Raw genomic sequence first — 25,543 nt, forward strand, 5'->3', positions numbered from 1 at the left:
ATGAGTGAACACTTGTGTTATATTTTCCAATAGCAAAACTGGGGTCACCGGGGTGCCTGCTGTTTTAGCCAAATCCAGATGGGGTTTTCCTATAAACAAGTGTGCATGGAATATTTATGCCGCCCGTGGCACCTGACGCCTTAATACTTAGGCCTTCTATGTAGTAGCCACTCTTCCTATAAGTCACTTTAACACACTAAGTAAATATTTTAATATAGCCATGTCACTGTTTATTATAGAATGGCTTGGGCCCAGATCTTGCCTAATGCTTGGTTAAAAAGTCAGTTTATACCATCCTTTAAAGTGAATCAAAGAATGCATAAACGCCACTCTTTTGTTACTCAGAACTTTGTTTACTTTACTTTTCTGTAAACCTTGTGAAATGCTTGCTTACAGAAAGCTGACAGACGCCAGGTTTGCTCATTAACTGGAGGTGTTTTCCAAGTCAGGAAGGTGAGGTGTGAGCATGGGAGGCGGGCTTTCTTCTCCGAGACCATCTCCCAATGTCCACTGCCCGGGGGAACTGCCGCTCTGGCCCGGAGATCTTGACCCGGAGCTATCAGGCAGAGCGTGAGATTGAGAAACACGAAATCCAAGACATGGCTCCTAAATCAAGCCTGTTCTCATCCTCAGAGCAAAACAAGGCCATTTGGACAGCTGTGTAGATGAGACATGCTTCTTAGTGCCTGTAGGCGACATGATTGTAATTTAATCACCTGTGTTGCTGATCACTAGACCCACCTGTGCTTTCCTACGTCACCTACTTAAGGCCCTTACCTGAAAACAGGAGGATGCTATTTGAGGTGAAAGATTTTAATTCTATCTTCCCGGCTGTGTCTTTCCCCTCTTCTTTTTGTACAGTTGCCTCTTTAATTCTGCATCATTTTTCCTCTATTGTTTTTCTGTTTTCACCTCAGCCTCTTTTCTCCTGTTGGCTGTTGATCTCGTTACATACATAGAAGCTTGGTGTCCTCATTGCATTTGAAGCTGGGGAGATGGCATATTGGTGGCAGAGGTATCAGTCCCAGCTGCAAAGTCAAGTTTAACTCATGAAGCTTACATTGCAAGGCCTCTACTTACAGTCGCCCTTTCCGCCGTCCTGGAGGAGGCCCTGGACAAGTGTTCACATTCTTATATGTATTTATAAAACTTGCATCTGTACAATATTTCAATGACAATTACTTACAACAAACTATCTCTTTCTACACCTGTTCTTCCATCATACTTCACCTCCTATAGAATGACAAGAGCATGGCCATAGGGATTTGGAGGTCTAAGGAGGGAATTCATTTCATTTTAACTTCACAGCCTGTGTTTCTGTGTTTGGCATGAGTTAGGTCACTGCTTAGCTGTCCAGCTATAGGAATGGCTTCTAGGGGACCCCTGTGGGTGACTGTGCCAACTACTCTTGAAGGTGACAGTAGTAGTGGATCACCTCATACCAGAACATGTCACCTAGAACGAGAAGATATAGATGTATACAACCAAAGCTGGTCTATCTCAAAGTGTAAAAATAAATAAATAAATAAAGATTTCCCAAATTCACCATAATCCTAACAATTTACATGATATTCCCAAGTGTCCCTGGGAAACTGAAAGCAGCTTTCAGTTGTCATTAATTGAGAAGGTGGTCAAAGAAGGTACCAACAAGAAATGTAGTGAAAGTATTACAGAATCACGATGAGCAATTAATTCTTACAATACTATGCAATTTTTTGTCTCTTTGTGATATTTATTCTCCTTTTTTAAATTTATTTTTTATTGAAGGATAATTGCTTTACACATTTTTTAAATTTATAATTTGGTTATTTTCTCATTCTAAACAGAATCTCACGCGTGCATGCGTGCATGCTCTCAATTGTGTCTAGTTTTGTCTTCTTTTACCTAAAGAAGCTGAAAACGTTATACAAGTTCAAGCCCCCCAGAGAGCCTAAATCTGCCCCAGTGTAAATGGCCAAGTTCTTCCCTCTCTGAGTCCGAGGCCACATGTGTGGGATGTCTGAGTCCAAATCATTTCAGGTAGACTTGGTTTCATAAAGCAAAGCTAAATCACACCACACAATGAATCCTGCACAAGTTTTTCTCAACCTTGCTCCATCTGTCTTACAGTAAACCCAACTCTTCCTGTACAGTGGCATTAAATTCTGCAGCTTCTTTCTGTGTCCACATTACTGTGAGGTTTTCTCTTTTAATTTTAGTGAGAATCTGATAAAAAATGCAGAAGAGGGTGTTATTTAAAGCCAGAAGACTCAGTATACTGAATTCTTTGTTGGTATATATTCAGACACCTTCCAAAACTGTGTCCTATGTCTGGGAGTAATAGTGTTTCACAGGAAGGTGTTTTCCATTTTAACATCTCTGAAATTGGAATGTATGTTACAATGGACATCACATGACTGCTGTCAGACCCAGGTCACGACACAGCTCTCGCAGTCTGGTGGTGGTGGTTTTAGTCGTTGAGTCGGACTCTGGAGGCCTCATGGACTGTAGCCCACCAGGCTCCTCTGTACATGGGATTTTCCAGGCAAGAATACTGGAATAGGTTGCCATTTCCTTCTCCAGGGGATATTTGGGACCCAGAAATCGAACCCAGGTCCCCTGCATTGCAGGTGGATTCTTTACCAACTGAGCTGTGAGAGAAGCCTCTCTCATAGCCTGCATGTGCACACTTGGCCAAAACTCCTGTGCTGTCATCCATCCAGTTGAGCTAGCGGCATGTTTGCTGATGTTACCCATGTCTAATTTAATGATTTTTAAAAATATCTTCGGAAAGACCACATTATGATTTGGCTTTGAAACGAAGTTTTTTATAGGACCAAAGGCACAGCAGTTGGGGCATACGTACATTGGGTATTAAAGAAGCAGATGCTTATGGTCAGAGAAATGGGTACCATTCCGTCTTTTCTCGCAAAACAGCAGTCAGGCTTTGTGGAACCTAAGGAAAGAACATGGAGTAGATGATGCCTCTTGTAAGATAAACAATGCAGCTGAAGGCAGGAGAAATTACCAAGTCCTCCAAGATAGGGGAAATGTTTCCAAGCCCTGTGAGGCTGGTGGCTTATTATGGCCTTCATGACTTCCGTGGAGATATCAAACACCATCATCTTATTGCCAGTGGGTTTTCAATTTTATTTATTGGTAAACAAAATTGGTAAATAAATAAATTCACTGGCCTGTGAATCAGTGGTGCCTTCCTGGTGGCTCAGATGGTAAAGAATCTGCCTGCAGTGCAAGAGAGCCAGGTTTGATCCCTGGGTCGGGAAGATCCCCTGGAGAAGGGAATGGCTACCCACTCGAGTATTCTTGCCTGGAGAATTCCATGGACAGAGGAGTCTGGTGGGCTACAGTCTATGGGGTCACAATGAGTGAGACACAACTGGACAACTAACACAAATGACAGGCATTAGGGTGGGCATGGATGATGACAGCTTAGCCATCCATGGTCCAGGGCAGAGAAGCTGAGGATACAGGAGTGGAGAGAAGCTTCAGGTCAGGCTCCTCCTCCCCCGAACCTCGGGGTCTTTCCATCTCAAACATACAAGGGGCTTGGAAGGAACCTGGGCTTTCTTTTTCACTTATCTGAGATTCAATCTCCTTTTTAGGAGGAAAGGTGCATGCGTCCCAAGCACTGGGCTCTCTACTGCTCCCGCTCCTCTCCTCTCCTCCGGGACCCACGGGGCTCTGATGTGCAGGAAAGTACCCTGTGGTTGTCTCCATGTTTAATCCCCTTTATCTTCAGTTCTTGGACCCTAGCGATAAACGTTTCATTCACACGGAAAGTGAGTTCTAAAGACAGAGAAGTTTATAGTTGGGCAGGTGGCAAAGAACCACATCTCCATTCGGCTTTATTGCTTCCTTTTATGTAGAACCGTGGTCTCTGGGCTTCTCAAAAATGCTTAACGCTTATCCTCTCTGGCTAGTTCAAAGCTGTTTAAGCAGGCAGAACAGTTATTTAACGATGTGATGTTCAAAGTGGTTTCCTCACAGATGTTCTCAGAGGAAATCTCAGAATGACCTTCATCTCAAAATTCTGCTGCTGACCTCCAAGTTGAGCTTTAAGATGAGCTGAGCAGCGGAAGGTCTGCCTGCCCATCTTCTCCCTCTCTCGTCGGCCACATTGCTTTTCTCTACTTTTCTTTCTTCATTCCCCTCTTCCTGCCCTCCTGCCTCTTTCTGGAAACTGAAAGCTCTATTTGGAGGGAGTGCACCTGTGAAATGGGCAGAGAAGGAAGCAGGAATGTTTCGACTCATAATGAGAAAGTGTGTGTGCGTCTCTAGATAAGATATTTATGTAATGGGAGTAAATGCCTATGTACACTTACTGTTTAATAAAAACAATACATATTAAATATATAAATTATTATATAATATAAACATAGTGTTTATAAATTATAAATGTATTTATCATTAAAAACTCATGCAGGGGGAATGTATACACATTTTCATTATATATAATGAGAATAGATATATACATTCTAACATGTGTTTATATATATATGTAGAGAAAGAATATATATGTAGAGAGAACGTGTAGAGATAATATGTATATATATGTAATACATATAATACACTCTTGTGTAAATGAGAATATATATACATTTTCCCTCTGAATAAGAATTTAATACCAGCTTGACATAATCACCATTTTGGTCATGAATCCTGGGTTCACATTTCTCCAGCGGGTGGTGTAGAAAAAGTTTAGGATAGTCATCTCGTGTACAGTTAATCTGCTCATTGTGTAACTTGTAAACTGCCTGCGATCCCCCAATCCTTCCAGGGCCTTAATCCACAGCAGAGAGCTGGCCGGGCAGCCTGGCTCGCCCCTCCCCTGTGGCACCCTTGTAGGACAACTCCCTCTAAGCCCAGAGAACGTGTTACTTGGCATAAAGCAGATGCCTCCTTCCAGCTAAACCGTCCTCAAGACGTGCTGCCAAACAAGATCATCAAGTTCTTTCATCACTGTTTCAGGCGCGGAGGGACAGGCTGGGGCCTGGCCAGGGGCATGCAAAGAAGGACAGCTGAGCTCGGCTCCGGGGGCCTCTTCTGAACTGAGGGGAGTGCTGGGGGCCCCTGCTTTCCTCCTCTTCCCGTGTCCTCCCTTTCTGTCTCCTCTAGCTTTTCAGGATCTTTCTCCTCCTGCACCTGCCCTCATCCTAGCTCTCGGCAGACTCCTGTGTGTGTGTAAGAATTCGCCAATCTTTCGTAAGAACCCTTCCCTCCCCTCCCCACCCCCGCCCACTCATCTCCCCATTTCAGCATCTCTACCCCGGGTCCCATCCCTGCATGTGGAACCAGGTATGCTGCTCTGTGGACAAAGGCTATTAAGGTGTTCGGTGTGTTACCCTCCCAGGTGAGGAGTGTCTGGTTTTCCATAGAGAACAGGTGAACCATTTTTCAATCTTAATTCCCTTGAGCCATACCACATGCCAACCTCTACCTCAACCATGGTTAAAATCGTGACCCAAGACCTGAGAGTTGTGGCTTCGGCCAATCTCTCCAGCATAGCTCACTAGCTCCAGGATCCAAGGCAGTTTCATTCATTTGTTCATTTACTCCACCACAAAGTTTTGAGCATGAACTACCTGTGAGTTTCTGTCCCAGCCACCATGATACAGAGATATGCAAAACAAAATACCTGCTCTCCTAGATCTTAAATTCCATGGGGAAGGTGGGCAATTCAACAAAATCTCATACAGTTTTTCAATTCTCTAGGCATTTGCTTCTGCACGAGTTAAGTGTGAATAATAATGTTTCCTTCCTAGTGATGTTGTCGGCATTGGATAAGAATGCGATTATACTCTAATTTTAAAAATATCAGAAAAAAAGAACAAAGCAAAGAATGTAGCACAGTAACATTATAAATCAACTATACTTCAATTAAAAAAAACGAAAGAATGTAACATCTTACATTTTGTAAATATTCAGCTGCATTAGCTAAATACAGTGATTTGTAGCAACATAGTCATTATTTGGTGATTATCATCTGCAGGGAGGGGTGCATAGCCCTGAAGGGACCTTTGAGGACTTGTGATAGCTATTACTCTGTGTGTCCAGTAAGTTTCCATTTCTCTTCCAATAATAGTCTGTCCCCACCTTTGCCATGTGATGTGGTCCAATATTCTTTCCTTCTAGCACCTGTGCTTAGTTGCTCAGTCATGTCTGACTCTTTGTGACCCTACGGACTGCAGCATGCCAGGCTTCTCTGTCCCTGGGGATCCTCCAGGCAGCAATACTGGAGTGAGTTGCCTTGCCCTCCTCCAGGGGATCTTCCCATCCCAGGGACTGAACCCAGGTTCCCACATTGCAGGTGGATTCTTTACTGACTGAGTCACCAGGGAAGCCCAAGAATTCTGGAGTAGGTAGCCTGTCCCTTCTCCAGGGAATCTTCCCCACCCGGGAATCGAACTGGGATCTCCTGCCTTTCAGGCAGATTCTAGCAGCTGGGATTGGCTCAAGAGTTGAGCACGTGACTCAGGCACAGCCAATCTGAGTCCTCTCAGACCCACATGTTAACTGTGAGTGAAAGGCGCCTTTTCCCTTCGGGGAATTCTGACTTGGGAGCTACTCAGAAGCCTGTCAGGTAGAGAACCTTCACTGCAGGAGAGAATGAGATCAACCTGTGGGAAAAAAGCAATTGTGAGAAAAAGAGACATCATTAATAATATTGGAACTCCTTCCTGCGCAAACATTTAATGCTTGCTAGTAACCCTTGAGGTAACTGCTGATGTTACCCATCCTCCTTTTATTTATTTTTGGCCATGCTGCACAATTTTCAGGATCTTAGTTCCCTGACCAGGAATCAAACCCATGCTCAAGGGCATTGAAAGCCCTGAGTGCTAATCACTGAACTGCCAGGGAATCCCCAGCCATCCCATAAAAATTTTAAAGATGAAGAAACTGGGCATGTAAAGGTTCAGTAACTGTCCAGAGTCACACGGTTGCTAAGTAACAGGGTCAGCTGCTGAACAGGAACTTTGGCCCCAGATCTATGCACTCGGCCAGAGTTCCTCTCTTTCCTGGCCCTTCAGAGTTTGAGTCCCAAGGTCCAGATGTTGGTTCCCTCAGCCTTTCCTCTGATTTACGAGTAACAAGAAATCCCTTCCCAGGCACATGAGATCATCTGTATCTGCACTTGAACCATCTATATCTTTATCTAGTATTTTAATTTTACACATAGTTTTGTGGGTTTTTTCCACTTGAGTCAATGCTTAGAGATAAGTATGGGTAGTTGGAATCCATCTAGAATTACCTTCTAAATTGACTTTGACCTTCCTAGTACTATGACCTAGGACTGTCTGTCTGAGTTCCTTACATAGAAACTACCTTAGAACTGCAAGTCATCTGATGGGGTTTTATTACTTTGATGCTTACTTAGCATTCTTGTTGGAGGAGGAAATGAACAGCCCACTCCAGTATTCTTGCCTGGAAAATCTCACGGACAGAGGAGCCTCATGGGCTACAGTCCATGGGGGTCACAAGGAGTCAGACACAACAGAGCTACTAAGCACACACACTTAGTATTCATGTTATTTGTATAACATTGTCTGTAAACTGTATTAATATAAAATTTTCAATATGAATCATTACATATGGGCTCAGCAACTTGATCCATAGGTAAATTAAGAACTTGCACCCCCTCATGAGACTCTCCAGTGAAATGTCCCCTTCATGTTTGAACTGTATGAGAGTCTCAGTCCAAAGGGGAACTTCTGCTTCTCAGTGAGAGGCATGGAGAATTCTAGAATTTTCTGACTGTTGCGTCATCCTACTAGAGAAACTCCATTGGAAACTGGTCTTGCCTAATTTGATGAGTCTCATACTTTGACCACCTGATGCAAAGAGCCAACTCATTGAAAAAGACCCTAATGCTGGGAAAGATTGAAGGCAGGAGGAAAAGGGGGTGACAAAGGATGAGATGGTTGAGTGGCATCACTGACTCAATGGACACAAGTTTGAGCAAACTCCAGGAGATAGTAGATAACAGGGAAGCGTGGCATGCTGCAGAGATGGGTTTGCGGAGTTAGACACGACTTAATGACTGAACAACAACAATCCCCTTTAGAATGATAACTTGCTAGTTTATATTGCTACACCAGCTGAAATGTTTTTTTTTTTTCTTTCCATGTGTAAGTTCCCAAGATTCTGGTTTCTTTTAATTTATTGGGTATAATCCAGTCTTCGCTCCCAAAGCCTTGATGTCATTGCCAAGGTGACTGGTTCCAAAGGGGCTTCATATTAGACTAGAATCAGACAGACATTCTTGGTCATTGGTGCCCTTTATGGCCAAGAGATCTTGGTTCATTCAATCTAGGGCTCCCAGAAGGAGGGGGGCCTGGTCATGAAATCTATTGCCCATTTGGAGATTCAAACTAAGTGGAACTCTGGGGAAACCTGGCAGCTATTATGGGGAAAGAAAACGTTTGTCAAACCCCTGAAGATCAACATTAGTTAATCCCACTTACTTGGTCTGAAAGAGAAAGTACTTGGACTAAAAGAAATGTTCTGTGTTTGTATAAGGACACTGATGTTTAAAAAAAAAAAAAACTGGCTTGGGACACATTGAAAAGAGGCTCATGTCCTTGAAGCTATAGGCTATGTAAGGGCTCTGCCCATCGTTCACATTTCTAGGACCCGGGAAAAATAGACACCAATGTGTGCTCTGTGAGTCATATACAAAATGAAGTTATTACAAAACAGAAATAGTCACTGATGTGGCAAACAGACAAGATTATGGAGAGGGGATGAGGGAGGGATAACGTGAGAGATTGGGACTGACATGTACACACTACTCTACATAAAATAGATGGCCAAGAACCTGCTGTATAGCACAGGAAACTCTACTCAATGCTCTGTGATGAGCTGCGTGGAAGAAGAACATAACAACGAGTGGGTATATGTATAACCGATTCACTTTGCAGCACAGAAGAAACACAACGTTGTAAACCAACTCTAGTCCAACAGAAAATTAAGGAACTCTATGGATCACCTACAGAGAAGGAAACTTGTCCCTGTACCCGAGGGAAGAGTCATGGTGGATCAGAGGTGTCTGCTTCAGGAGAGCTGTGTGAAGGTCCTCTGCCTAGGTTGAGAAGGGGCCTGTATTTTTTAACAAGAAGAACGTGATGTGCCAAGCCTCACCCGTCCCTCCGTTGCGGCTGCAGGATCAGAAGTGAATGAATAAATGCCTCATCTGAAAGGAAGCCAAAGGACACGTGTCGCTAGGATGGACTTCAAGGTAGACCAATGGGAAGCTCCCCACGCAGTCATGATGCTTTCAATATGCAGAAGTGATGTGCCGCTAACCCCTTTGAACATTTAAAAAGCTGTAACGTGGTCTCAGTCAATGGAAAGCAGTCTCCTCCAGCATTCACAGTGATTTCAAAGGCCTATCCGTAGACCACTTACTCATCACTCAACACTGAGCTTTCTGTACAAAAAAAGAAAAAGAAAAAACTCGTATAAAAATGCAGACTTAGTACTTAGGGTGACAGTAGGACAAGTTTGCACAGAACATGCTGCTCATGACTCTTAACATGAGGAAGAATCTGTGGTCTCAGAGATCTGTGTATCCCAAGGCAAAGAGTGTGAGAAAACAATACAGCCCAGTAAATTCAGACATACGTCACAGGCCCGTATTTATAATCTGAAAGACCTTTTTGTTTATTTTTGCTTTTATTACCATTATTCTGGGAGATGGATGGGAAGAGATGCTACTGTGATTTATGTCAGAGAGTGCTCAGCCTATCTTTTCCTCTAGGAGTTTTATAGTGTCCGGGCTCACATTTAGCTCTTTAATCCATTTTGAGCTTATTTTTCTGTATGGAGTTAATGAATGATCTAATTTTGTTTTTTTACATGTGGCTGTCCCATTTTCCCAGCACCGTTCGTTGAAGAGACTGTGAAAGACATTTTCAAATTTGTGATAAGACATTCCATTTGAAAGTATAAAGCTTTTTATAAGAATTGGGTCAAATAGAAGGGCAGAAAGTTGCATTCTTTGGTTTTAAAAGGCATAGTTATTCACTTGCTTATTTAAACATTATTAAGCAGCAACTAAGCTCAACTCACTTTGCCAAATGCTAGGATTAGCAATGGAATACTATTCAGCCATAAAAAAGAATGAAATCATGCTGTTTGCGGCAACATCAGTGCAACTGGACATTATCACACTAAGTGCAGTGTGTCAGAAATTGACAAAGACCGTATGAAATCACTTATATGTGGAATCTAAAATAGGGCACAAAGTGAACCTATCTAGGAAACAGAAATAGAATCATGGACGTAGAGAAGAGATTTGCGGCAGTCAAGGGGATGAGAGGTTGGGGTTAACAGATGTGAGCTTTTATATATGGAATGGATAAACAACATGATACTGATGAACTTGTTTACAGGAAGAGACAGATGGAGAGAGCAGACCTGCGGGCATGGCGGCCCAGGGGAGGCTGGGACACGCTGGGAGATTAGGGCTGAGCGGTATGCAGTACCATGTGTAAAGCGGACAGCTAGTGGGAAGCTGCTGAACAGCACAGCAAGCGCAGCTCGGCGCTCTGGGACGAGCGAGAGGGGTGGGATGCAGGCAGTGGGATGGATGCTCAAGAGGGAGGGGTGTATGTATACTTACAGTGGATTCATGCTGTTGTATAGCAGAAATTAACACAACTTTATAAAGCAATTATCTTGAAGGATTAGTTGAAGCTAATTTTTTTCAAGGTCCTACTGTAGAGCCCAGGGAACTATATTCAATATCCTGTGATACACCACAGTGGAAAAGAATATTTTTAAAAAGAGTGCATATATACATATGTAACGGAATCACTTGGCTGTACAGCAATAATTAACACATTATAAATCAACTATACTTCAGTTAAAAAAAATAATTTTTAAAATTGGCTTTTACCACTAAACAAAAAGCAAATGGAAGAGATTTTCATAGGCAGAGCATTCTAACGGGAAGTCATCTGGCAAAAGAATAAAGAAAGAAGTAAAATTGTCGTTGAAATACATTGTGAATTGCATGGCTAGACCAAGGCGGTACAAATACCATTTAAAAATGGGCACAGACGCCAAGTATTATCATGATGGAAGCATCTCTTCGTGCAGCTGATGAACATTAGATTTAATTTAAAAACACTGAATACCTAATACATTTCACCCCATTTTTAGTTGTGGCAAAGTATATGTAAGATGGGGTTTCCCTGGTGGCTCAATGGTAAAGAATCTGCCTGAAATGCAGAAGACACAGGAGAAGTGGGTTCAATCCCTGGGTTGGGAAGATCCCCTGAAGGAGAGAATGGCAACCCACTCCAGTATTCTTGCCTGGAAAATCCCATGGACAGAGAGCTTGGTGGGCTATGGTCCAAAGGGTCACAAAGAGTTGGACACAACTCAGCTACTGAGCACAAAGACGCACATACATGAGATGTATCACTATAGTTATGTTGAACTGTACACTTCAGTGGTATTAAAGATTCCTGTTTTTGTGACCATCTCCAGAACTCCTTTCATCTTGCAAAACAAATTCTGTCTCCTTTAAATAATAACTCTCCATTCCCTTTTCTCCTAAATCCCTGGGAACCACCATCCTATGTTCTGTCTCTAGGAATTTGAATAGTTAAAGTATTGTATCTAAGTGGAATAATACCATTTGTCTTTTGTGACTGGCCTGTTTCACTGAGAATATTGTCTTCAGGGTTCATCCATAGTAGCAGTAATAGATGTCAGAATTTCTTTCCTTTTTTAAGGCTGAATAACACTCCATTGTATGTACAGACCACACTGTTCTTTATCCATCCATCAGCGGACACTTGGGTTGTTGCCATGTTCTAGCTATTGTGAATGAGGCTGCTATGAATATCGGTGTCCAGATATCTCTGAGAACCTGCTTTCAGTTTTGCTTGCATTTATACCCAGAAGAGGGATTTCTAGATAACACGGTCAATCCAGTTTTTAATTTGAGGGGGAACTACCATAATGCTTTCCACAGTGGCTGTGCCATCTTACATCCCTCCCAATGGTGCACAATGAGCGTGGGCATTTGCACTCAGTCGTGTTGGACTCATCTGCGACCCATCGACTGCAGACCACCAGGCTCCTCTGTCCACAGGATTCTCCAGGCAAGAATACTGGAGGGGGTTGCCATTCCCTTCTCCAGGGGATCTTCCCGACCCAGGGATCGAACCTGCATCTCTTGCATCTCCTGCTCTGGCAGGTGGGTTCTTTACCAGCTGAGCCACCAGAGGAGTCCCACAAGGGCTCCCACCGAAAGCATTTTGAACTGAGTTGCGAACAGTAAGGATACAAAGTTTGTAGCAAGTAGTTAATCTTACAAAGACATATTAAGCAATAGCATACTGATGATTCTGTCCTAAGCATTGCCTAGCACACCAGAACCTCTTTTAACAAGGAGAAAGTAATTGCCAGTATGGAAGTCATGAATAATTTCGGAAAAATAGCCAGTGTGTACTCAAAATCCCTAATACTGTACAAAATGATATATTTATTCATTTATAATATAAGCCAAGAAACATTGATTTTGAAAGTTGAAGGGAAAAATGGATGGAATTCTTCCTGGGTACACAGGGCAAACCTTTTTAAACATTTAATCACATATTTTTATTTATAGTTCACCTTGTTCTAGAAAGGTTTTGAGAAAATTGACAAGAATACATGTACAGAAATAAAGACTAGAAATAAAAATAGAAAATTAGAACCATGGAAATAAGGACACAAAGATGCCAAACATAAGTTAACCCGTGTGTTCTAGTGATACTTTGAATTTAGGTGTTTTTTTCGCTGATTAAAAAAAGAAGCCATAATTTGTTACTTGGTTGCTATTACTGGATATCAGAGGAACACTGAATTCTAAAACTCTGTTGCTCAAAATGTGGTTCTTGGACCAGCAGCAATGGCATCAGTGGGGAGATTGTTAGAAATGAAAAATATCAAGACCCCAAGACCTACTGGAAGAGAATTTTCATTTTTAAAAGATCCCAGTTGGTTCATGTAAACATTTGAGTTTGAGGTGTCCTATTCTAAAAGTCCTATTCTAAAAAAGCAGAGACATCACTTTGCCAACAAAGGTTGATATAATCAAAGCTAAGATTTTTCCAGTTGTCATGCACAGATATGAGTGTTGGACTATAAAGAAGGCTGAGCACCAAAGAACTGATGTTTTTGAACTGTGCTGGAGAAGACTCTTGAGAGTCGCTTGGACTGCAAGGAAATAAAACCAGTCAATCCTAAAGGCGATCAACCCCGAATATTCATTGAAAGGACTGATGGAAGCTGAAGCTCCAATACTTTGGCCACCTGGTGTGAAGAGCCTACTCATTGGAAAAGATCCTGATGCTGGGAAAGATTGAAGGCAAAAGGATAAGGAGGTGGCAGAGGATGAGATGGTTAGACAGCATCACTGACTCAATTGACATGAATTTGAGCAAACTCCAGAAGATAGTTGAGAACAGAGGAGCCTGGTGTGCTACAGTCCATGGGATAGCAAAGAGTTAGACATGACTGAGCAAATGAGCAGCCAGAAATTGATAGAAGCTGAAGAAACCCTGACAGCCAGGACCTCCGAATGTGACTGTAATTGGAAGTAGGGCCTTTAAAGAGGCGGGTGAGGTTAAACTGAAGCCATTAGGGTGGGTCCTGCTCTGACCTGACTGGGGTGCCCTCGTAAGACGAGGCGATCTGGACACACAGAGGAAAGCCTACGTGAGGACAGTGAGAAGGCAGCATCCTGCAAGCCAAGGAGAGGGGCCCCAGGAGAAACCGAACCTGCCAACACCTTGATCTGAGGCTTCTAGTCTCCAGAATTGCAGAAAAATTGATTGCTGAAGCTATCCAGTCTCTGGTATTTTGTTAACGGTACCCCTAGCAAACGCATACAGACAAGAGGCATTTCAACAAAGAGCATACAGAAAGCAGAAAAGCGTATGAAAAGGTGTCCGCATGACTAGCCCCTAGGGAAACGTGGGCTAAAACCATGATGAAACAGCAACACCTGTTACAACAGCTCAAAGAACAAGCAGTGATAACACAAAATGCTGGTGAGCATGTGGAGAATCTGGATCTCTTCCTCGTCGCTGGTGGGAATGTAAGAGGTGACAGCTGCTGGACAGTCTGGCCAGCTCTCACCAGAGTAAACATACACTTAGCATGCAGCCCAGCCATCTTACTCCTGGACATTCATCCCAGAGGAATAAAAGCTTCACTCGAGGACCTGTACACTAATGTTCATAGCAGCTTTATTCATAAAATCAAAAAATGTCCTTCAACAAGGGAATGGTGAAAGAAACTGGTACATTTAAATCATGGAATACTAGTCAGTGATAGAAAGAAGGGAAACAGGGACGTCCCTGGTGGTCTGGTGGCTGAGACTCTGCACTCCTAATGCAGGGGCCCCAGGTTCAATCCCTAGGCAGGGGACTAGAGCCCACATGCCACGATGGAGACTAAAGATCCAGAGTGCTGCAACGAAGACCTGGAGCAGCCAAGTAAATATTTTTTAAAAGAAGAAAGGGAACATTTTAGATGCATCTCAATGAGCTTGTGCTTACTGAGAAATGCCAGTCTTAAAAGGTGGCATACATTTCGTTTATGAAGCATTCTCTAAAGGACAAAACTGTAAAAATGGAGAATACATGTGATTTCAAAGAAACTGAGCAGGGACTGGGTGGGGCCAGCAAGGGGCAACGTGAGGCAGTTCCTTTGTGGTGACCGAACTGTCCTGTGCACTGATTACGATGGTGATCACACAGATCTACACATGGGATCCCACTGCATAGACACACACATATGAGTGCAGGTAAAAGCTGGCGATAACTGAATAACGCCTGTAGTCCAGTTAACAGTGTTATACCAGTGTCAGTTTCCTGGTTTCAATATTGTCCTGTCAGCTGAAAGAGAAGTGCACAGTGTCAGAGCTGTGAGTTTGTCTTAGTCGGGGCCTTTGTTGTTGTTTTAGTCTCTGAGTCATGTCTGACTCTTTTGTGACCCCATGGACTGCAGCCCACCAGGCTGCTCTGCCCATGGGACTTCCCAGGCAGGAATCCTGGAGTGGGTTGCCATTTACTTGTCCAGGGGATCTTCCCAACCCAGGGATCAAACCCATGGTTCCTACATTGACAGGTGGGTTCTTTACCATCTGAGCCACCAGGGAGGCCCCTCTGGGACCTTACTGAGAACCATAGCCTGGAAGATAGCCTCTCAGTAGCTTGAGGGAACTGTTGCAAAGAGGTAGAGGGAGAAGCCAGTTTATGTGTGATTTTTTTTGGCGGGGGGACAGGGCTAGGGATATGTCATGGCTAAAGATTAATGCTGGTCACAAAGAACTGACATCTCAGCACTTTAAGTGCTTTTCTATGTAAGGGACCATAAGGAAGGCGGAGCACCGAAAAATTAATGCTTTGGAATTGCGGTGCTGGAGCTCATTCTTGAGAGTCCCTTGGACAGCAAGGAGATCAAAGCAGTGAATACTAAAGGAAATCAACCCTGAATATTCACTGGAAAGACTGATGCTGAAGCTCCAATACTTTGGCCACCTGATGTGAAGAGCTGACTCATTGGAAAAGACCCTGATGGTCGGAAAGATTGACGGCAGGAGAAGAAGGGGGCGGCAGAGCATGAGATGTTTAGATAGCATCTCTGACGCAATGGACATGAATTTGAGCAAACCCCGGGAAACAGCAAAGGATAGAGGAGCCTGGCTATAGTCCAAGGGGTCGCAAAGAGTCGGACGCAACTTAGTGATTGAACAAAAACAGCGATGTATGGGAATATGCAAGAACTTGAGTTCATTAAAATGGTTACTAAAATACGCATCTAACTATCTAAGGGGCCTGCTTTGTCCTAAGCACAGAGCCTCCTGTTATTGTCTTAATTTGCTGTGACTGAAGCAGAGTGCGGTCGGTCAGTGAATGTGCTGGGTCTCCTGCACTGTGGGCGGATTCTTTACTGTCTGAGCCACGAGGGAAGCCTATACATATATATTGCTATTCTTTCCAGCGTTGTACTTTTCTAAAATTGTCGACAGTGTATCGCATTTTATTTAAAGCTGCCCCAGTTAGATAGGTTAGGCAGTTAAATTGCCCATATCAAGGATTCCTTGAGACTCAGCGTGAAATAAACACTCAGGAAAATCTTTGCATTTTGAAGCAAAGCACCTTTGCATCTCGGATTGTCTGTGTGGATTCAGGGTTACTTGAGTGTTCGTTGTTATTGATGTGGCTTACAGGGTCAGTGAGTCCTTTCAAATATAATTGCTTCCTTTATAATCAAATCCTCGTTCCTGTATCTGAGAATTTGAAATTTCCTTGGTATTTTGATCATCCCATGATTAGAGAGAAAGCACTGTAATAAACTCATTAATTCTGTTTCACGACGCTTTCTGATTTGATAAACAAGGCTGATCAACTCACCATTTTATTCACATTTTAGTTTAAAGCTTGAGAAATTATGAAATACTCATCTCAGTCCTTGCCCTCTTGGTATCTTCAGAAACCACATCTCCACTTGGGTGACAGCATGCAGCTTCCTTTTAATAAATACTCTCCTTGATGGCTCCCATGGTAAAGCGTCTGCCTGCAATGCGGGAGACTTGAGTTCGATTCCTGGGTCGGGAAGGTCCCCTGGAGAAGGAAATGGCAATCCACTCCAGCACTCTTGCCTGGAAAATCCCATGGACAGAGGAGCCTGACAGGCTACAGTCCGTGGGGTTGCAAAGAGTCGGACACGACTGAACGACTTCATTTTTCACTTGGACCAAATACATGGGAATTACTTGAAAGTTTCCTCTAAACCCATGGTGGGGAGACATGACTCCAGACCATCTCTTAACAGCCATCCCTGATGGCCCTTTACCTAGAGTTCCATGGCTCAAGAGTCCCTGTTTATTGGAAGCTGGTTTCTGGATCTATTCACCCAGATGCCACTGCCAGCCTGGCAGGGTTTACCAGGTGGAAGGGAGCAAATTTTCCATATTGCAAGACCTTGTCCCAGCCTTCCAGTTCAGGAATCCCATTGTTTAGCCAATACTTGAAGTCGGAACCTTTTGGAAGATAAATATTTAATCTTTTGGCTCTCTATCACCCACTGTAGAGGGCTCCCCAGCAATCTCTTTAAAAATAGATGCTAGGTATCTTGGTAGAACTGGACAGATTTCAAAAATGAGTGAGCATTTCACATCTGTGGTTTAAACATCTGAAAAAGAACAGGTCATGTAACTGGGAATTTCAATGAAGGTTCCTGACTATTCTCTCTCGCTAAGTTTTGGAACTACTGTAACGCAGGAGAAGGAAGAAAGGGGTGCTCAGCTGTGTCCCACTCCTTGTGACCCTATGGACTGTGGCCCACTAGGCTCCTCTGTCCATGGGATTTTTTCAGGCAAGAATGCTGGAGTGGGTTGTCACTTCCTTCTCCAGGGGATCTTCCCGACCCAGGGATCAAACCTGTGTCTCTTGCATCTCCTGCATCGGAGGGTGGATTCTTTACCACCTGTGGCATCTGGGAGGCCTGCGGTGCAGGAGAAGCATGGAGCTAAATCTCAGACCACATGTGTTCTAGTGATGGAGTTCTAGCTCTGCTTGGTCATTTCAGCACAGTTAACGTATATAACCATGTTATGTATATTTCCTGTCGAGTTTTCATTGAGAAAGTTGTAATTTTATTTAAGGTAGAATCAACTGCTGAACTTTAACTGCCTTGAAATGAAACTGTGCCAACATGTGCCATCACCCCCTTGCACCACCTCCTCTCCCTGCCTTTGCCCTTTCTCTGTTCTCCTCACCGTCCCTTCTCCCTCCTCTTTCCTCTCTCTAATTTGACTAGTATTTGGCTAACTGTTAGGAGAGTTAGTAGACCTGAACTATTTTCCCCATTGTTTCATGGCCTTCTGGTTTATCTCCTCTGTGAATTATCAAATTACATTTTTCTTCTATATACAAGAGGGAATAGAAAACCCCTGCCTCTTTTTCTATCTTTATCTTTCAATATGTTTCTTTTTGGTGTTCATATGTTTTTCTTCTAAAAGCAAAAAAAAAAAATTTTGATATTTTTAACTCTATTTTTAAATGAGGGTTTTTACTCAATTATACTTATTGTGATTACTGATAAGCCTGAGTTTATTTCTGCCATTTTATTCCATACTCTTTAATTGACTGCATTTCTTTTCTTCTTTTGAAAGATTGAATAAATCTTATCCATTCTATTTTCCCCTCAGACATTTAGGGTTTTTTTTTTTTAAGTGTGACCTTTTTCTTTTTTTTTTTAATAGACAATACATGTAAAGCATCACCATCTTTTTAACACTCTCTCGAGTTGGCAGCCCTTGTTCTCCTTCCAGCCCCAAAGTGGGGTCGGCCCTGGGTGTGCATGGGGAGAGAGTAACTACTTACATGGTGCAAGGGAACCTGGGACCCTCCCATCGGACGGTGCAGAGGAAGAGAGTTGGGCCTGACTTATGTCTCCATCTGTTCTGGGCTGGCAAGAACCTTAGTGAGAGATGTGCTCAGCGGCCCAGCCGTGCTTACAATTTGTAAATAAAGTCAAACAATGACAAGCAAACAGTGTGTGGTGTGTCTTCTGCCCAAACTCAACCCCAGAACCAGTGCCAACTGGGTGTGTTAGGAAAGCACATGTCTCCAAGGTCAGCCTAGAATTCCCGTTTAGAAGTCAAGGACCCCGGCCTTCACTTTGAAAATGAAACTGCTCGATGTGCAAAGCGGGCTGAACGTAAATAATGCGTCAGCCCAGTGGAGAGGCCTCTCCGATGCTGGTGGTCTCGGAACACTCACTGTCTGGCATTTCATGTTACATTTCAAAACCAGGATCATCCCGGGCCACATAAATCTGTCACTTTAGCTGAATTTGTGCATCACCAAATCCCGGACTAATTTTTCAAAGATTATCCTCCGCTGCAGTGAAGTCTGGACGCTTGGATCCAATGGGCTTTCCGGGGTTGCCACATCACCCACGTCGCAGCTTGTATTTTTTTATTATGTGAATGAAAATTCCCCAGGAATGTTGAACAGAGTTCAACGTTCCTAATACTTCATAGAATATTTAGGCAACCAAATTATACTGGACGTGTCTGTAAAACTCCTTTCTCTTGAATCCACCCAAGGTAAGGCATGCCTGCTCCACGTTGGTTGCCATGGTTACCTTGACAGTGATTACAGGGCAGGCATCATCTACCCACCCCCAACTTCTGGGCTCCTTTCCGTGCTTCTTCCTGGAAGCTCAGGTTCTCTTGAATTTCCCTCTGGTCCGTCCTTTTGATTTTATTCTTTTCCCTTCCTCTTTCACTTAGAAGTCCAGGTTCCCCGGCGGTTATTAGCTATTCTATTTTAAAAATAATTCCATTATTAAAGTTATTTTATTTTATTGATATCAATATTCTGAGTAAGTGCTTAATTTTTAAAGAGAATTAAGAAATTTTCCAGTGCTCCACACCTGCTTTTTGTATCTCTTCCCCTGGTCCTCCCATCACTATGTAAATTACTTCTTCAGGAACCTGACTAAAATGAGTTTCTTTAGCTGATATCTAAGTCTTGCTGCTTTCCCTCTATCCACACAGACTGCAGACCCCAGAAAATCCACCCCAAGCATGTTATGGTGGTGTGGCTCACGTATTTCCATAAATAAGTCAACCATCTTGTTAGGTACCATCTTCAGCTTGCTTTTTCTTCCCGTTCTCCTTTCTAGTCCCATTTCTGCCTGTCCTGGCTACCAGGTACTTATGTCTCCCACTGGGTTCCTTTGTCTTCTGCCCATCATCTGCTGAACACCTTTATTTCTCCTGAGCACACCTCAATACTTGCCATCCTACCATGCACAAGCATCTCTTGCTAAGCATCACTTTCTCCATCATCAAGGTGCCAGCACTTCCTAGGATGTGTAATGAAGTAGACTGTGTATTATAATGCTGCTGCTGCTACTAAGTCACTTCAGTCATGTCCGACTCTATGCGACCCCATGGACTGTAGCCTAGCAGGCTTCTCCATCCGTGGGATTTTCCAAGCGAGAGTACTGGAGTGGGGTGCCATTGCCTTCTCCAGTGTATTATAATGGTCAGTTGGAATCAACGTGATTTAATATCATTTGTGCTGTATTCTCTTAAAAGGTTTTATTGGACTGGCTCATTCTGTTTTCATTTATTGTCCTCTCTTTAAGAAAGGACTCAGACATGGGGCAAATGGTCCATTTGGTTCTGCAGAGTAAAAGAGTCTAAAAAACTCAGAATGGTCCTGCTCCTATATTGACTTGAAACTTTAAGAAGCTTATTCAAAAAATCTCATACCCCTGGGTTTTCTTTATCTTAGAATGAACTCACTCAAGGGGCTCTACCTTTCCACAGGCAAGTTGACATCTGGTTGGCCTGCAAGAGAGTGTTCTGTCACACATGAACCTTGGGTGGCCATAAAGCTGAGGCTGAAACCGAGACAGTCTATACCTCTGATCAATGAAATTTTTAAGCTCTATGTATTTTCAAATGTATTATGAACGCAGGGAACTCTACTCAACAGTCTGTAATGGCCTATATGGGAGAAGAATCTGAAAAAGAGTGGATCTATGTATAACTTATTCACCTTCCTGTACACCGGAAACTAACACAACATTGTAAATCAACTATACTCCAATAAAAATTATTAAAAAAACACAAATATTAGTGCATTGAGAGAGTTTCAGCATAGGAATTTTGAGAGGATATAATACAGTCAATACAATTTTGAGAGGATATAATAATGGAAGCTTGTGCAGACACATATCCATGAGTCCAGACCTGGATGCAAGGTAACCCAAGCAACCACAGACTCTTCACTTACTAGACTCAAGCAAAATTGTTTTCTAGGTTTGAAAATCAACATGATGGTCTGTGGCAGTGAAAAGATTTGTGCATAACTAGCAAGTTAAGTTACTTCTCTTTACGTCTCAGTTTTCATCAGAGAGCAAGATGAATACAACGTACTTTGAGGAACTTTAGAAATTGGAACTCATGGGTGCTGAAGGACTGGTTGAGAGCCTGGTATCTTATAATTTAGATATAAATGGTTGTCATAAGGCTGATGCTCTGCGTGTTTTCTAGAAAACAGGGAGTCAGGGAATATTTATTACTCTCAGCATTCTCTTCAAGTCACTAGACATGAGTCATGAGAAATGTACTCTGCCTTTAAACATGGATCAGGTCCATAACTTCCATTTTAAAATAGTCAAAGCTATTCATTTGGTCATGAGCCATATATATTGAGGATCACCTCTATGCCAGATACTGTGCTGAGAGCCAGGGCCTGATAGGGAACAGTGCCTTTCTGGGGCTTCCAGCATGCTCGTGAATATGGATTTTGAGTTAGGAGCCACAAAGATGAGGATGTTATGAAGATGGAAGGATGCAGTGGATGGGAGCTGGTCACAGAGCTACACTGGTCCTGATGTCACATCAGTCATCTCTGAGGAAGCAACCATTGGGCTGAAATTGGAAGGATGAACCAAAGTAGGTGAAAATTGGAAAGAAGAGAATGCTGGGCAAATAGGACAGTAATGCTTAAATGTTTAGAGACCCAAGAGTGTGGCTCCTTTGAGAAAGTACTAGAAAAACAGTGTAACTGGAAAGTAGATTGAAAGAAGGAAATGGCTTCAGGATGAGGCTAGGGCGGTAGACAGAACACAGAGGATCCTGTGAACCATATCAAGACTGTTGGACTTCTGAGAGCAACAGCTAGGAAACTAGTGGAAGATGCAAACCTGGGGCATTACACACAGGTACCCTGATCTGCAGTCAAGGAGTTGTGCGGACAAGTTATGAGACCTAAAGGGATACCACAGAGTGACCACTTTGGATCCTGAGTTTTGAAGAGTTGGGCCAAGGTCTCCTCCATTAAACATATTACTGAACAGTCACTCAAAAGGACAGCTGCCAGGAGATGCTAATAGAAAAGAGTGGGTGGAGGTTCTGTCCAGATAGAGAAACATTGTTCGGGCTACAAAGAAATACGTGAGCTCAGTCCTGTCCAACTCTTTGCAACCCCATGGACTGTAGCCCACCAGGCTCCTCTGTCCATGGGATTTTCCAGGCAAGAATACTGGAGTAGGTTGCCATTTTCTTCTCCAGGAGATCTTCCTGACCCAGGGATTGAACCCATGTCTCCTGCATCTCCTGCATTGGAAGTGGATTCTTTATGACTGCACCACCAGGGAAGCCCATTACAAAAAAAAATAATAAGGTGAACTCAAACTCCTGAAATACTCTTATAAGATAAATGGAATATTTCTATTGGTTCAAAGTCTGTGTTGCAGATAACAGAAAAACCCAGTACACAAAATGACTTTAAAAAATTGGCTCAAGTAATTGGAAGTACAGAAATAAGGCAGTCACAAAAGATCTCTGAATCTGTGGCTTCCAGCTCTCTCTCTCCACATTTCTCTCAGCTGCACCCTCCTCGGTAACTGTCTACAGTTCCTCCTGGCTTTCTTCATGGCAGCAAAATGGCTGCAGCACTGCATAATACCCGGGACAATGCTGTCTTCTCCTCACATAATTCCAGTTGGATTCTATACCCACTTTTGAAACCATCTCTGCAGCTGGGAGATTTCCATGCACCGACTGGCTCTCTTTCCCCTGGAATCAGCAAACTTGATAGACCCACCTGTGGACCAGTCAGAGTTGAAGGAGGGTGCGCATCCCTTGGAACACTTGAGCTGCATGGGGGAAGAGGAGGACATAGATAAATCAAGACCCTGTTGGGAAAAAAAGAGAGAATAATAGACTCTGGGTAGAAACCTACAATCTTCTACACCAGGCTTGGTAAGCTTTTACTTTGAATAGATACATGGTAAATACTTTCGGCAGTGTGGGTCACACGGTCTCTGTCACCACTACTCAACCCTGCCATTCTAATAGGGAAGCGGCCAGGAAACAATATGTAAATGAATAAACATGGCTGTGTTCCAGTAAAGCTTTATTTACAAAAATAGGCCCAACTTGACCCTTGGGCCGGAATTTTTTGGCCCCTGACCCACACTGTCTCATACTGATTACTATCATTTGTGCCTTCTCTAGATTGTTCAACCCACCCTAGTATTCTTGCCTGGAGAATCCCATGGACAGAGGAGCCTGGCGGGCTACAGTCCTTGGGACTGCCAGAGTTGGACACAACTTAACGACTAAACCAGATTGTTCTCCATCTGAAAATTTCCCCTGATGTTTATCTGTAACCTTACTTCATTCATACATAAAATGCAGTGTGGCAGCGAATACAGAGCACTATAAGATAGTAAGATAAACAGTGGATCTCCCTCCTCGGTCCTGAACCCCGTGGGTATGCTCCCCCCACCACCCCGCATAGGGATGGCGGCTCTGTCATACTGACATTTTCAGATGGTGTTATTTGAAAAGCTTTAAACTTAATCCAAATAAAGAACACAGACCTCATTTCATATTCATTGCCTTGCACACTAACAAAGCTTTAGAAATTTTGTTAAATGTGGACTTGGACATGAGTCACATAATTTTTACTAGCAGAGTCATAGCTCAGTTAGGAAGGCAAGACACAAAGACGTTAAGGGGACATTAAAGGTGATAAATATGATATGTGGCCGAGACTGGATATCCAGCATTTGTATGTTCTTCCTGATCTTTTTCTATTCTGGAGTGGAGATTGGGGAATTAAATTCAAAGAGGAGAAAGAGATGGATTTCCTTTTAAGTGGCAAGAAGTGAAGAAAGGGTAAATGCTTTCCCACTGAACACAAAACCGCTAGTTTTCTGGCACTGTGCTTGACAAGAAGTGATTTCTGACTCGCTTGCTTAATTCTTTCGCATTTCAACAGAAAAGTCTTAGAGAAAGCCCAGGATCAAAAAAGCAAATAAACCAGGGAGCCAGAATGGGGTAGGTGAAGAAGGAAGCTTAAGGCAAAAAAGTGAAGGTGTTAGAAAAGCAATGTTACCTGAAATGAAATGAAAGTCACTTAGTTGTGTCTGACTCTTTGCAACCCCATGGACTGTACAGTCCACGAAATTCTCCAGGCCAGAATACTGGAGGGGGTAGTCTATCCCTTCTCCAGGGGACCTTCCCAACCCAGGGATCAAATCTAGGCCTCCCTAGTTGCAGTCAGATTCTTTACCAGCTGAGCCACAAGGGAAGCCCATGTTACATAGAAAATGTTATTTTAAAAAATCTTATATATAAAGTAAGAGATTCAATAATACTGATCAGATTTTAGAGATCATCATTGGCTGAAAAGACAAAGTGATATGTGTCATTCCAAACTGAGTATTTGACTCCAAAAGTTAGCAGTAAAGAATGGAGGAATAAACCACATTTGCAAAGATTAAGAAATTCCATTTCTACATTTTTTCAAACATTTTTGTAGGCTGGAAAAATACTCTGTCAATTTTGCCTCTGATCAGATAATCATCAAGAAAGACTCCCAATTGAAGTTACATTGATTGAGACTTGAAACCCAAAAGGTTTCTTTTGCCTTTCTTTTGAGAGGGGTGGTCCTTTTAATAATACAAAGGATTAGAAGTTAGGTATGACCCTCCAGAAAACTTTCTTTGTGCTTTCGTCAAATTCAAATTTTTACTAAAATAAGTAACAAATGAAAAATGGTAGAAGGGGGCTTCTCTAATGGTCCAGTGGTTAAGAATCCACTTACCAATGCGGGGGAAATGGGTTCGGCCCCTGGTCCAAGAACTAGGATCTCACATGCCGAGGGACAACTAAGTGCCCGAGAGCCCTAGGGCCTGTGCTCTGAAACGAGAGAAGCCACCACAATGAGAACTTGCACTGCATCCAGGGTGGCCAAAAATAAAATATTTGAAAAAATGGCAGAAGGTCAGCAGGCTTCTCTGAATACTTGTATAAAGGGAATAATTCAGAGTAACACTGAGAATTAAAATCAACAAGAGGAAAAGATGTCAGATTCTGATAGCAACTGACCTAATTATAAAGCATAGGGAGCCAGGCTGAGTAAAACCCCATTCAGGCTTCAGTTTATGGCAAGCCAAAGTTATGATGTTGTATCCTTAACAAAAAACTAAGAAGATGCCTTTATTCCCCTTTTCCTACATCTGCCTCTTGTCTCAAGAACAAGTTGTTGATCGATACTAATGAAAAAGCAGAGCAGGAGCCTCTCCCACACCTTTAAGTGTGCTTCTACAGGGCAAGAAAATTATTCTAATTTCACACCCATCAACCTGTGTCCCTGTAAAGATTTGTGTTTTTTTAATCTAGAAAAGTATCTGGGCTGCACAGGGAAGTCTGGGGGTGGCCTTGTCTGTTACCAGTTTTTGTTCAGTCGCCAAGTTATGTCTGACTCTTTGCAACCCTTGGACTGCAGCACACCAGGCTTCTCTATCCTTCACCAACTCCTGGAGCTTGCTCAAACTCATGTCCATTGAGTCAGTGATGCCATCCAACTATCTCAACCTCTGTCGTCCCCTTCTCCCCTGTCCTCAATCTTGCCCAGCATCAAGCCTTTTCCATTGAGTTGGCTCTCTGAATCAGGTGGCCAAAGTATTGGAGCTTCAACTTCAGTATCAGTCCTTC

The 25,543-nt window shown here is 42.9% G+C and overlaps 2 long non-coding RNA genes across 3 annotated transcripts; both read right to left on the reverse strand.

The window, feature by feature from the left end:
• On the reverse strand, positions 350-3,254 carry LOC106503229. Its single transcript, XR_001296851.2, has 3 exons — positions 2,846-3,254; positions 778-1,028; positions 350-686 (listed from the first exon to the last, which is right to left on the reverse strand). It is a non-coding gene; the product is annotated as an uncharacterized LOC106503229 (long non-coding RNA).
• On the reverse strand, positions 3,346-24,916 carry LOC106503285. Of its 2 annotated transcripts, XR_001919709.1 has the most exons (4): positions 24,651-24,916; positions 22,641-22,692; positions 9,139-9,427; positions 3,346-4,208 (listed from the first exon to the last, which is right to left on the reverse strand). It is a non-coding gene; the product is annotated as an uncharacterized LOC106503285 (long non-coding RNA). The 2 variants fall into 2 exon arrangements; XR_001919708.1 differs by lacking the exon at positions 3,346-4,208 and having other exon boundaries at positions 8,002-9,427.

The sequence above is a fragment of the Capra hircus genome, chromosome 19 (assembly GCF_001704415.2).
Source record: "Capra hircus breed San Clemente chromosome 19, ASM170441v1, whole genome shotgun sequence".
Lineage (NCBI taxonomy): Eukaryota > Metazoa > Chordata > Mammalia > Artiodactyla > Bovidae > Capra > Capra hircus.